General features: G+C 36.9%; 1 pseudogene; it reads left to right on the top strand.

Moving 5' to 3' along the window:
- Window positions 1-14,319, top strand: part of LOC122122428 — a 267,246-nt pseudogene that overhangs the window by 82,187 nt on the left and 170,740 nt on the right.

Below are 14,319 nucleotides of genomic sequence, written 5' to 3'. Positions count from 1 at the left end.
GAAGAGGAGGAGGAGGAGGAGGAGGAGGAGGAGGAGGAGGAGGAAGAGGAGGAGGAGGAAGAGGGGGGGAGAGGAGAGAAAGAGAGAGAGAGAGAGGTATGTCCCAACTACCTGAGTAGCTCCCTATAGGCTTCATCTGTTAGAGATTTCACAGCCAGACTTTCATGGGCCTTTGAAGGATATTCCAGATCGAAGTCATGTTTCACTGTACTATTTATACTTTGACAGGACAGAGAGAGGATCCATTGTTGAGTGCTCACAGTATGCCAGTCCAGCGCCACACATATATGTCAACAATGCAAACTGTACTCAACCAAATCCTTTGTTAACCCCATTTTGCAAATGGAAAAGGCTAAGATGAGGACTTACCGAGAGGTGTGAAACGGACATTAAAACTCGATGCGAATGAATGAGTCTACAGTTTAAACACCAAACATTCACAAAAAGCCTTAAAAAAAGAACAGTAAGAACTGATCTATTGAATTACCCACCAAGTCCTATCATTTTTCTTTGTGCTTTAACTGACTTGTTTCTCTTTCTCAAGTCAAACCTTGTTATTCTCTCGATCTGTCTCTGTCTCTGAAAGGACACCCTGCACCTGTAACATCTGGAAAGGAGGCTGTCCTAGTACATACCATTGGAAGGCTGTCAGTCTTAAGAACATCTGCAGCACCAGAGGCTTCCTAAAAGAAGTGCTGGTGCTATGTTACTTAGAGCTGTCCAGAATCCAATCCAATAGAATGTACATATACAGTTATAGAAAGGCATTATTTGATGACTAACTCAATCAGGGGCTAGATAGTCTCACCATGGTGGTCTGCAGTCTGCCAAGCCAGGAACAAGAGTAGCTACTCCATCCAGGCAGCTGAAAGCTTCTGACAGGGATGCAGCCCTGATTCTAAGGCTGAAAGTCTGGAAGCTCCTAGACAGTCCATTGAAAGTCTGGAGAAGTTACAGTCTGATGCCCGTGGATGATGGCCCCGGAAAGGATCTCTCATCTGCTCAGTAATAGACCTTATGCACCTATAAGCATATAGGCAAGTGTTCCTCATTCTTTCTTTATTTTGCTCCATTTGACCCCAGCCTATAAGATGGTGCTATCCACACTCTGGGTGAGTCTTCCCTGTTCTGATATACAGTGTTCTAGAAACATCACTGATTAAACCTTGGCACTTAGAAATGTGACCGTCTCAGTACTTATTTCCAAAATTAGCGAACAAAATTAAGAATTCTACATTCTTAAGGTCTTCTCACTTATTTCTACTTGCTTTTTTTGGGGGGGTAGTGTCTTCTTGGGGTGTGAACCCTTGGGCTTCAAGCATGCTAAGCAAACACTACACTGCTTAGCTACCCTTCTAGCCCATCCTCAATTATCTTTTCAATTTTTTTTTTGGTGTTTCACATTCTTTAGTTCATTGGGAATGTTTTCAAAATGTCACAGACCCATCTTTGTCCTTTGTAGTTCTCCACCGCTCTTCACAGCGAATGCATTCAAAGTTAGTAGTGCCCTAGTTACAAAATAGTAGTTCTTGTTCACTTGGCATGCAATTCAACAATCAAATCATTTGAATTCTCTGAAGAGGAGGAACTTGCTTCTATATTTGAACTCACTCACATTCGAGGGAATATGTTTTAATATTTCAACATCCGTACAAAATGCTTTACAATTATTTTGAAGGCATTAATTCTCATATGAACACAGAGATGAAGCCACGAAGGACTGAGTAGGGCAAAGAATTTCTTCAAGGTCACACAGGCTGTTAATTGTAAAGGGCAGGCTTGGCTATCCTTCATCTACCATGTCTCATGTATATATTAGGCTGTAGTCAATGACTTTGAACTGATGAGACTCTTGATGCTTAGGGTGGCAGAGGATGGATTTATGTTCAAGATTCCTGAACTCAAGGACCAATGAAAGGCAATTATAATCTGCCAATCAAATCATATAGAGCCTCTGATTAATATTAAAAGTCTTCACCGCATATAGGTTGATACCCAGATTTCTTCCTAGAGCCTTTAAAATCTATGTATCTGGCCTTTATCCCACTTTCTAATTTGAGTTTCTCCCGGTTTTCTGCTTGAGCATTCCATCCAAGCCTCATTTTCCTTCTGTGAATACACCAAGCTCGTTTGCACTGTGCGACTTCAGAAATGGTTGCTACTCTTCCATTGCTTCTTCACGTAAGTGTCTAAACAGGACAGCCCCCTTTCTCTTGTTATCTAGTTCATCTCTGTTTGTGTTCATTATTTCAGTACCAGTTGTGAGAAGTTAAGCATTTACTATTATTGACAAGGTCCCACTTATTTATTGTTTATCCATTTCTCCACTAGTTCAGTGAGAGTAGGTGCCAAAAAATGTGCCAAATGGTACTTAAGTACAAAAGTGGGCATTTAGTGAGCATGGATACATAAATAAACAATCTAAGAAAAGCAGCAATATTGGATATGCTTGTTAATAAAATCAAAGTAATAATGTAATTCATTGAGACAATGAGAAAGTCACTATTTTTCTACATCTTTTATTTTTTTCCAGTTACCTGTAAAATGGGCTAAGGTCAACAACATCACAGGACTGATGTGCAGATCAAATATGAAAACATACTCCTAAAAGCTCTATAAAATACAAAATGATGCCCAGGAATTAGCGTCTTTGCTAGATACCTTTGGAGCAATGTGGACTTCCCAAAGGGAAGATGTTGATGAGCAATTATTGCCAAAAGTTTTCTCCTTTCCTAGTGATATATTTGCATGCTCCTTGTAAATCCATTTGTGGTTAATTTGTTGGTCTTTGATCTAATCAGGCTGCAGATGTTCAGACTCGCCATCTTTTTGTGCATTGAGACATTCACTGGGGTTTGTAAAAGTAATGGGCTGTGCCCAATTTTTCCCCAATGTGTTCAACTCTCAGGGACAATGAAGGAAAAGATCTATCTTTTGACTAACAAGGAGAAACTGAAAAGAAAATTCAACTTTGTGTTTTCAGAGTAAAAAAAGATGACAAAAAGAAAAAAAAAAAAAAAAAGAGAAACTGAAAAGAAAATTCAACTTTTTGTTTTCAGAGTAAAATAAATGACAAAAAGAAAAAGAAAAAAAAAAGAGAGGAGGATGGGCGTGAGAATCCCAGAACTGAATTTTCCAAATTAAAATATTCAATTAGATTTTTTCAGCTCTCTAGAGTGAAATATTCTTAGATGAATGTTTGAGTAGCATGTGAAAAATGAGTTATGACATATTGAGGTTGAGGTCAGATGGTGGAATTGAAGCATAATGAGATGATATACTAGATATTTCCTCTTCATTTTAGTGATGTTTGGTGGAGAATCATGAAAAGGTCAGATGGAATAACTAGTAATTCAAGTATGACTCAGTCAGATTTTAGAAGAAATACAGTTGTTCTAATCAGTAGAAGTCAATTAGAATGATGATCAAAGATACCCAAATCTGTCTTGGTTATCATTGTAGCCATATCGGGTGGTGATTAGCTTTTGAGGAAAGTAAATACTGATTCATTATTCAAAGTGCAGTCACCTGATGTGCTATTACCTCAGTGTACTAGTTAAAATTCAGACTTAAGCTCCACTCTAGATTTACTGATTTAAATATAAGCAGATCCCGGTGGAAATCTGTATTTAAATAGGCAACAATGAGTAATTGTTGAACAAACCAAATTTTGGAGATGGCTACTTTAGGGTCAGAGGACATCATACTAGGACTCTTGGAGATTTTCAGGAATTAGATTAGTTGTGGGGAAATCACAGACACAGACACAAAACATGAGCTGTAGATATGTTAGGCTCAATTGAGGGTTCATAGAATTAAATTCATTATTCATTTGTAAACTATATGGTAAATTTAGCTTTTTAGAAAGACATTCTCTGAGGATTTTTTTTTGTTTTTTTGGGGGCAAAAATAATACTCCTTTTTTTCTTGGCAATCTATTTGTTTGTTTTGAATGTCTGTACCCAAAGTGAATAATTTAGGAAGGTTCAGGCTGGAGAAGCGAAATGAATCATACAGAAGAGGATCCCAGCCTCCTTAGTTTGCAGAAGTCATGAAGAACAGTCAGTAGGATAGAGCAGAATAACCTTGAGGAATTCCACTGTAAGTCCAAGATAGACTCTGTGTGTATGTGTGTGTGTGTGTGTGTGTGTGTGTGTGTATGTGTGTGTGTGTGTGTGTGTGTGTGTGTGTGTGTGTGTGTGTGTATTGGTCCTGGGGTTTGAACTCAGGGCCTGGATGCTGTCCCTGAGCTTCTTTTCCTCAAGGCTAGCTCTTGAGTCATACTTAAGGCACAACTCTATTTCAGCTTTTTCTGTGTGATAATGATAAGAGTTTCACAGGGACTTTTCTGCCCAGACTGGCTTCAATTGTGATCCTCAGATCTCAGCCTCCTGAATGTTACCCCTTCTACCTTCTGGAAGCACAATATGAATGGCTCTGAAGCAGAAACAAATAGCTTAGAATCAAATTCCAGTTCTACCTGGAGTTTACAAAATATTGTAAAATATTGAGTCCATAGAGAATCTCCTTTGTAGGATTATTGTGATGACTAAATTCATGAGGATAGAGCGCTTTACAAAAGTGCCTTGATTTTAGTGAATAAATGTCAACTGTGGATGTGAGAACATTTAGGATTAAGGCAGGGACAAGTTCCTCTCCTGTTTAAAATCTATGATAGAGCTGCTGTGAACATTTGTCCTTGTTCCTTAGGCCAAGGTAAATTTCCATAAATAATTACTTTCTTGTATACCACAGCAGATAGACTAGGGACCAGAGATAGTTTGCCTATTTATTTGTCTTGGCTGGGAGAATGGGAAAGAAAATAATTGTACTATAAAACTCTCACTGGATAGTCTAGATTACTCTGTGATACCATATCAGTTCCGATTCATCTCTTCTGAGTTGTCTGTTTTCAAGCGAATATTTTGCTAATTCCAATGCAAATTAAGCATATTGATTTACTTCCTTGACTACTCTTATTCCCCACAGAATGTTAGGCCTAGAAGATACCATGGAATTTATCTCCCATTCTTTCTATTCGTTACTACTTCTCCCCCTCACAGCACTTTATACACAATGAAACCAAGAGCCAGAAATAGTTGGTAGGAAATTTATTTTGTGGTAAATTGGAATTTATTCTTATGTTTGTCTTATGCCAAAGCCCATACTTTTAAACTCTAGGATATATAGCTTCCTTTTTAAATGAGAGAAGTAATTAAACAGGACAGTTTAGAACAATTTGTATCAAAGTATCCTATATACTGCATATAAATTCAGGAGAAACAAATTAAAATGCATTTAGAAGAACTTCAATCAAGCAATGTCTAATGACAACTATTGTGGCCAGCCCAGAAACAATTTAAGGATTTTCTAGTGTTCTTTTGTTGGCTATAGTATAGAAACTATAAATATGTATGTGTCCCTCTTTTGATGACTCATCTTAATGTTGACAAAAACAAAAAACAATAACAGCAACAACAAACCACAAGGTTCTTAACCTTATTTCTGTTGACCTACAATTATAACTATGTTGGTACAGTAATACTATTTATAAGATGGTTTAGATTGGACTTGTCTGGGAAGGACAGAGAATCGGTCGACATAAGCATGTTATCTTGTAGTCACAGAAGAACACTCATATCTCCATGGCTTAGCACAACAAAAATTTGTTCTTCACCCATGCTGCATGTCCACTTCAGAACAGAGGGAAGCTTTGCTGTATGCCATTTCTGTCTCAATCAAGGCTAGTTGAAGAACCACCATCTGGAGTGTTAGCTGGCCACCATGGCCAAAAAGAAGAAAGACAACTCTGGAGGATTTAGAAGCAATAATCTATGCTCTGGCTTAGAAGTGATGAATGCTAGATGATCCTTGCCTGGGTCATTGGGAATAGTGGCACTAGCCAAATGGTCCTCCAACCACAAAGTGACATGAGGTATATGCCAAACACAAGTTTGGAAGATGAAGAAGTGAAGCTATTTGGTGAACAGAGCTAATAACACAAGGGCCACTGAGGAAGGAGAGGCACTGGATTCTAACCATTAGACTTGTTCACACATAGGTTGGTTTACCTTAGGAATGGGCTGATACTGTCCTTAGCTTAGACTGCAGGTGGCGAATGAACAACTCTCTGGTATACTATACAACAGATTCCTTGTAGAATAAGGGAGTGGATATAACTCAGGTTTTCCATCTGTGTACATATCCCATTAGTTTCTTTCCTAGGTAATCTATATTCCTCAAAAAATTAAGAGATTGCCTTTTCTGTGGCCACTAGATAGTTGACACTTTTGATGTTATTGTTACTATTTCAGGTTCAAGGAGTTTTTAAATTTTATCTTAGTAAATTGTTATGAAATCTTGTCTGCCCTACCCCTAGCCCATGTCTGGGTCCCATTAGCACCTCTGCTTGGGAATCTGTGGTTTAGAAATGATAATCTCAAAGTTCTTCTCTAAGCTGAAAACAAAATTTATCGGTCATAATTAACCAAACTTTGGAGAGGAAGAAGGATTTCCTGATGCAGAGAGTGTAATGAGATAATTGTAGATTGTTATATATGTATGTGTGTGTGGGGGGAGCAGGCACTTAAAATAATTCTGATGGTAATAATTTTGACAATGCTTAATAAGTATATCTATGGAATATGTGTGTATTTAATTAGTGTTTAACAGGAAATAAAACTAGGAAGTTAGATTATGGTGGAGCCTGTGTTAGAATCATGAACACAGGACTAAGGAATTTTAGTTTGTATTACAAATATACGATTATAATATGATGTTAGTTAGGCAAGAAATGGCCTATTAAGCAACAAAAGAATAATCAGCTAATATTTGCAGAAATGTTTTGTTCAGTGCCAAACATAAAGGACAATGTATAAAACCAAACTACAAAGCAAAGATGCTAGACAAAGAAATGAAAGTTAGATTTTTCATAAAATGAAGCCTACATTGGTAGGGACATGGAGGAGATTCTCTATGCACTGTATGATATTTTTACATTAAATTCAGGATTCTGTGATAAGGACATATTAATAGCTGACTGAGTAAATTCACTTGACAGCCAATAAAGAACCTTTCTGTTAAATGTCATCCTTTTTTTTTTTTTTGGTCAGTTGTGGGGCTTGAACTCTGGGCTTGGGCTCTGTCCCTCAGCTCTTCATCTCAAGGCTAGTGCTCTACCACTTGAGCCACAGCGCCACATCCAGTTTTCTAGTAGTTTATTGAAGGTAAGAGTCCCACAGACTTTCTTGCCCAGGCTGGCTTTGAACTGCTATCCTCAGATCTCAGCCTCCTGAGTAGCTAGGATTACAGGCTACCAGCATCAGTCTGTCATCCTTATTTTTAGTATTTCCTTTCCATCTTTGATTTTTAACAGTTTTACTAAGAGATTCCTAGAGATTATTTTTTGTGTATTTTTGTTTTTGATCTTCCAGATTTTGTAGGTTGTATCATTAATTATTCCACAGGTCTTTCTTGTGCTGATCATTCTTTCTTTCTTTTGTTTTGTCTTTGTGTATCATTGAGATAATGTCTACTGATCTGTTGTAGAGTTCCTCTGTCCATTTTGTGTTGTGTCCATTACTGCTGTACGCTCAACTCAGGTCATAATTTTTCAACTATTTGTTTCTTTTCTTTCTTTCTTTTTTTGGTTGACCATGAGGCTTGTACTTAGGACCTAGGTGCTGTCCTTGAGCTTTTTCACTCAAGGCTAGTGCTATGCCGCTTTGAGTCATAGTGCAACTTCTGGCTTTTCCTGAGTAGTTTGTTGGAGATAAGAGTCTCATGGACTTTCTTGCTAGGGGTGGCTTTGAACTGGGATCCTCAGATTTCAGCTTCCTGAGTAGCTGGCAGGGATTACGAGCATGAGCCACTGGCACTCTGCTCTTGTTTTTGTATTAAAATATATTGAAGTTCTATCTTGAAATATTTCAGACTTTGGCTGGTCATTTCTCTCCTCTCCTCCAATTTCTTACTATAATTTATGGTGATTATTTAAAGTCTTTGTAATTTCTAGTATCTAAGTCATCCATAGGCCAGTTTCCATTGGTTGGCTTTCTTTTATCGGTGCCTTAGTTTCCTCCTCCTATTAATGTCCCATTGTTAGCGTATCATGTGCTAGGCATTGTAGGTAATTAAACCCTAGAGAATGAAGTGGAATCTATCTCCCATCACAGACTGATCTCTCTGTTCCAATCAGCAACTGAGCTAAACTAGGGTTGGATTACAGCTTTAGTTAGTTTGGTTTTACTACTGCTTTCAAAATTTTTCATTATGAAAGACACCATCTCTGACCTGGGCTGGCATCTAGGTAGCCTCTCCCTATTGCTTTAGTGTTCTTAGAGCACTGGAAATCTCTTGACTTCCCAGGCTATGTCCAGTTGCTATCCTGAGGTTGAATACTTGGTAAATAAAGCTGAGCACTGTAAGTGATGAGGACTTGCCTGTGCTTGGGCTCATGGGTATTCACTAATCCATGGTAGGCTGGGATTGTTTAAAGGTCAGCCTTTTCTGCAAAGTCCTTTGTCCAGCAGCAGGTGTACTCCTTTACTGGTTCCCTGGAATTAAAGCTGGTAAACAAGGACTTGTCCTTCTCCAATATGTAGTTTTGGTTTTTTGTTTTTTTATAAATTTGCTTTCCCAGTTACCAAACCAATGATTTTTAAAAAGTGCACAGAGTTTTATAATTTTAGTTTTTTTCCTTATTAGGATGTTTGTATTAAACATCTCTATTACAATCAGAAGCAGGACTCTGGAGACATTCTGCTTTAAAAAAATCACTTTACCATTTCTTTTCCCGATTATAAAACCAAAAATCACCACATAAACTCCACAAAGACTAGCAAATCAAACAATGTTTAGGAGTGTATATTTCTATTCTAGTTCATCATTTCCTCTGGATTGCTGTAATATAAATATATCTGATGTCCAAGCAGAAAAGGTTGTGCTGTCTCTTTCGGTCCTTCATTTAACATTCAACTTTCAAAATTTGTATTTGCTTCTTGGATTTCCCATCTCATCTTTCACATGTACATTTTTAATATGGTAGATCAAATATGTCATCCTAATATGTGGTGAAATTCATCTCTGTGCTCTCTCTTTTCTTCCAAAAGCTTGTTTTTCATGGCACTTACAAAACTGGGATCTTATGACCTCCAATTATCAGAACTTTCATGATGAGATGGCATGGGTAGTTGGTATTGACAAAGGAGGTGACTGAATCACTTATTTCTCCTGACATGTTTTAAATTATAAATGACAAGTACTCATGGAAATGTCTCTTCATGGGATCATTGCAGAAAAGTTCCCATTGGTGCAAAGGACCTTCTCAGAGAGATGATTTCCAAAGAGCAGAAAAATGAGTTGTAATTTACATGTTGCTGGGCAAAGAGCTCTACTTCAACAGGAGAACTGGGAGTAAATTGCACTAAAATAGCAAAAAATAAACAAACCAAAAACCCTATAAAAGATGACTGATTAGTATAAATTTTTTGGCAATTACAGATTCTATTTTCCTTTTTAATCAGTATCCATGGCGGGGTTTCATCATGATTCTACACTATTCTTTTTGGGGGTGTTGGGATTGTGACATGTAACTCCATGTTGCAGGATAGATTGATGTGGGGTTTCTTTTATGCAGTGTTGGTGCTTGTAGGTAGTGCTACATGGTGCTTGAAAGTATGTCTGGTAGCTTCAAATAATTTTTCATAATGCACCAAAGAAGACTGATGTTTTCCAGGCTTAAAAATCTTTTCCCCCCTTTTTTTCTAGGCATCAGTGGCTTATGCCTGTAATTTTAACTACTCAGGAGGCTGACATCTGAGGATTGCAGTTCAAAGCCAGCCTGGGAAGGAAGGTCTGTGATATTCTTATCTCCAATTAACCACTAGAAAGTTGGAAGTTGAGTTGTAGCTCAAGTGGTAAAATGCTTGTCTTGAGAAAAAAATGTTCAGGGACAATGTTCAAGCTCTGAGTACAAGCCCTAGGATTGGAACAAAAAGAACAGAAAAGAAAAGAAAGGAAGAAAAAAAGAGAAGAACAAAAGAAAGAAGGCAGGAAGGAAAAAGAATTAAATTTTTTTACTTTGAATATGTTCTTTTAGTGAAAACATAGTGTTAGCCAAGTCATCCTAGAGGTAGTGGAGATAAAGACTTAAACCAAATAAATAAATAATGTACATTTCTAACATTATGAATATTTTCACATTCACGGTCTATGCTGGTTATTGTGTCAATTCTATGAGGAAAGATTCACCTCCGCTTTGGCTTTTAGTTTTGTGGTACTGAGGAAAAAGCCAGGGCTTTGAACATTCTAGACAAGCGGTCCATCACTGAGCCACAGCCTTGGTCCTATCTGTATTTTATTGATGAAGAAACTAGTCACTTCAAAGGAGAAGTGACTTATCCAAGACCATGACAAAATTAGTAGTAGAACTGCCAGTGCTATTTTGCTGAAAAAGACCAAATTAGTACAAGGAAGGTCCTAGTTTTCACGTTCACATTTTGCCTGGCTAAAGTTAGATGGACTTATTGCTAATAGACTCATTGCAATTTTATTCAAATTTAAATTTTTGAGAATGCCCAGGTTTGAACTCTGGGAATTGGACTTGTCAAGGGTGTGATTGACAATTTTGTTTTTTAAAAAAATTTTAATACATATTTATTCTAAATGTATAGTAATATATTAAAAATAGAATAAATTATAAAGAGATTACTTTATAAAACTTACAGTGAAGACAGTGGTTGATTATGGAATACATTGTATTAGACAATTTATTTTATACTGAAGCAGAATAGAACATGATAGAGTCTCATTACCAGCAAATTCCAACACAATACAAATTTGTAAATCACAAGATAATCACCAATATATGAATCACAAGATAAATGTGAAACAAATTAAACCAATGATTAACCCGGAAAAATTCTATAGTTACAAGTACATTCTAAAATCATCTTCAATATAAAATTTAAAACTGCAAGTTAATATAGCATTGAAATTCCATGTATTTCATGTGTCCAGGGACTTAAACCAAGGGCCTAAGCGCTATCCCTGAGCTTTTGTGCTCAAGGCTAGTTCTCTACCACTTGATCCACAGCTCCACTTCAGCTTTTATTGGTGAATTGGAGATAACAGTCTCACAGACTCTCCCAAACAGGTTTCTGACTCCATTTCCCCTTCTTCTCTTTCTCCTTATTTAGCTTTCATTCTCTTATTACGAATGCCACTCATGACCAGCTAGCCAAATGAAAAGTACGGCTTGATTAAGGATCTCTTTTGTCAGTAATTTGTGCCTAATGTTTTTAGCTTTCCCATGGGCTGTTGTAGAAAATGCTAAATCTGGTTTAAATGAAACCTGATCCCGTTAATGGTTTAATAGCAGCTGCCACAGGGTTGTAGCATTCTTCAACAGATGCCTCTGTTTCATTTTGTTTCTGAATGAGGTCTTCAGTTATTTATATGCATCATATACACACACAGCAGAATAATATATTGCAGCAACAGTTTGAGACAAATCTCTATATTTCTCCATTTAAAAGTGCAACAAAATTTTAAGAGATTTAAGACTATAATCTTGTAAAGATTATTCATGTATTTTCCTTCTGGAACTTCTTTTTTTTGAAGGCGGAGGGATACACGTCAGTCTCTCCATCTGAAAACTTGAGTGATTGGCTGGACAATCTTGTCATGTCATCCGTCTGTATATTGATTGCAATTTGTTTAACTCTGACAAATCGTTTATGGACTGTCATGTCAACTGAAATAAACAGAACGGCCACAAGACTGAGACTCTACTAATTGGGACCTGGTAATAATAACTAGATTTATCATTATGAGTGGGATTCAATTTTTTGGAGTGTGATAGTTTTTTCCACTCAAAGAATTTATTCTTTGCCAGGCACCTGGGCAGTTCACCTGGTGATACAAAGATGAAGGATAAACAAATGAAATAATGACAAATGGAAAGCAGAAATAGCTATATAGTTGTCTTAGTCTGCTTTTTGATGCTATAACAAAATGCTTGACACATGGGAATTTAAAAAGAATAGTAAACGCACTGTGCTCTAGGCTGGGAAGTTAAAGAGCATTGTCCCTATAGCTGGTAAGAGCTTATTATTTTTTTTTTTTTTGACAAAAGGGAATCCCATGGTGAGATAGAGCAGATATGCTACCTCAAGTCTTCTTTCTATAAAGCCACTAATTTCCTCCTGGGATTTTCATCTGCATGTAATTCTAATGACCTTCCAAAGGCTCCACTTTTAAATATTATTCAGATATCATTAGGGGATTAAGTATCCAGCTTAGGAAATTTTACATGTTAACCCTAGGAACAATAGTATCAGCTCAAGCAAAGAGGAATGGAAGTACAGAATGCCAAGTTAGTTAACCCAGTCTAACATGGGCCTTGTTATTTGGGCCCTACTTTCTTGGTAGTTAGGTTGCTCAGTTATTTGGGCTGCAACAGTTGTTTGTGTAAATTCACCCTATGATGGATTTGGGGTGTACAATGGGAGTACAAAGCAGTGTATTATTTAACTCTAGCAGGGAAAAGGAACCTTTTCTCTGCCAGGGCCAAATGGATATTTATAACATGATTCATAGGTCATACAGAATGATCACAACAGGCAAATGGCTGAGAGTAGTGAATGAGAAGCATTTGTGTCTGTCCCATTACGTATCGAATGATTTTTAAGGGCTCTGTGTAGTCTGAAGGAGGGACTGGATCTTCCTCATGCTGGATACATGTCACATGATCGTTTTCCTGAGCATTCCAATCTCCCTTTGTCTTGTATGTTTTCTAGGTACTCCCTGGAAGGAGAGATGTGAAACCTGGCCTGGCTTTCTTGTTTGAATTCTTTCTCCCTTGGTAGGCTGGGCAATCTTCCCTTTATGGGATAATAACTTCCATGTAGTGGAGGGGAAATTCAAGTGTCCTCTTCTCTGAGGAACTTATAACCAAACACTGAACAGCTTCAGGAAGATTGAAGATTTGATTTACCAGGACTTGGACCACTGGCTCTGTAATCTCTATTTTCAGGTTGGTAGTATGATTTTGCAAGTGGAACAGAATTTTTTTCCCCCAAAGCTGTTTCTTTCTAGTCTTTAGCTGCGTCTCATGCAATTGAATTTTTTTGGTAAGTAAAACTTCATAAAGCATTGAAAGTAATTACACCATGGCTCATGTCTGCAATCCTAACTACTCAGAAGGGTGAGATCTGAGGAAGGATTGAAGGCAGCCAAGACAGATGAATTTGAGAGATTTTTGTCTCTCATTAGTCAACAAAAAAGAGGGAAAATTATGCAAGCCAGGTAGCTGGTAACTGATTCCCAAGAAATGTTTATTGTCAGTTCCTCCTTTTTGTGAGCAATTTGTTTCTTGTGTCTAGATTATTTTTGGAACCACTATATTACTAAAATTTTCCACACAGAAAAAAGTTTAAAAATTGCCAAGTAATCACTTATTTACTTATCACAAGAGTCAACAATATCATTTTTTAACTTTGTTTTTCTATAGAAATATAAATACTAAATAGCTATTTGTTAATAGTATTTTAGCCTGAATGTTAGGCAAACTTTTTAAATGAAAGGAAAAATTAAAAAAATTATAAATTAGGCAGGCACTGAGGGCTCACACCTGTAATCCTAGCTTCTCAGCAGAGACCTGGAGGGTCTTGGAGGAACATAGCTGAGACCTCAAGGATCATAATTCAAAGACAGTTTAGGCAGGAATGTCCTTGAGATGCCATATCCAAATCAGCAAAAAGCCATGCTAGAGGCATGGCTCAAGTGGTAGAGTAACTTGAGCAAGTTTGGGGCCCTGAATTCAAGCTCTAGTACTGACTATATCTATATCTATATCTATCTATCTATCTATCTATCTATCTATCTATCTATCTATCTACATATATGTTACATAGAGAGATAGATAAATAGATATAAACACATATATACATGTGAATTCATATACACATATGTATATGTATATACGTATGTGTATACGTATATATCATACATAAATGCAAGTAAGGTATATAAAGCATAGATATATATACCAAATATATGATACAAATGTATATATTTACTTATATATGTATATGCAAGCTATATGTTTATAACTATATATAAACAAAATCCTCATAAATTTATAGAGCACATAACAATACCTGAAGTGCTTATCTAAATTGATAAATACATAGAAATCTTTCTTTGTAACATAATCAAACCAAAGCCTCTAAAGTCTGAAAAACTGACTCCATTATTGATTGACCTTTCTAATGTTCTCATTGTCCTAGAGGAAAGTTCACCATGTATGTATGTGTG

This window comes from Dipodomys spectabilis, unplaced genomic scaffold (genome assembly GCF_019054845.1).
Source record: "Dipodomys spectabilis isolate Male_0828 unplaced genomic scaffold, ASM1905484v1 ptg000209l, whole genome shotgun sequence".
Classification (NCBI taxonomy): Eukaryota; Metazoa; Chordata; class Mammalia; order Rodentia; family Heteromyidae; genus Dipodomys; species Dipodomys spectabilis.
This window is presented reverse-complemented; position numbering and strand designations above follow the sequence as displayed.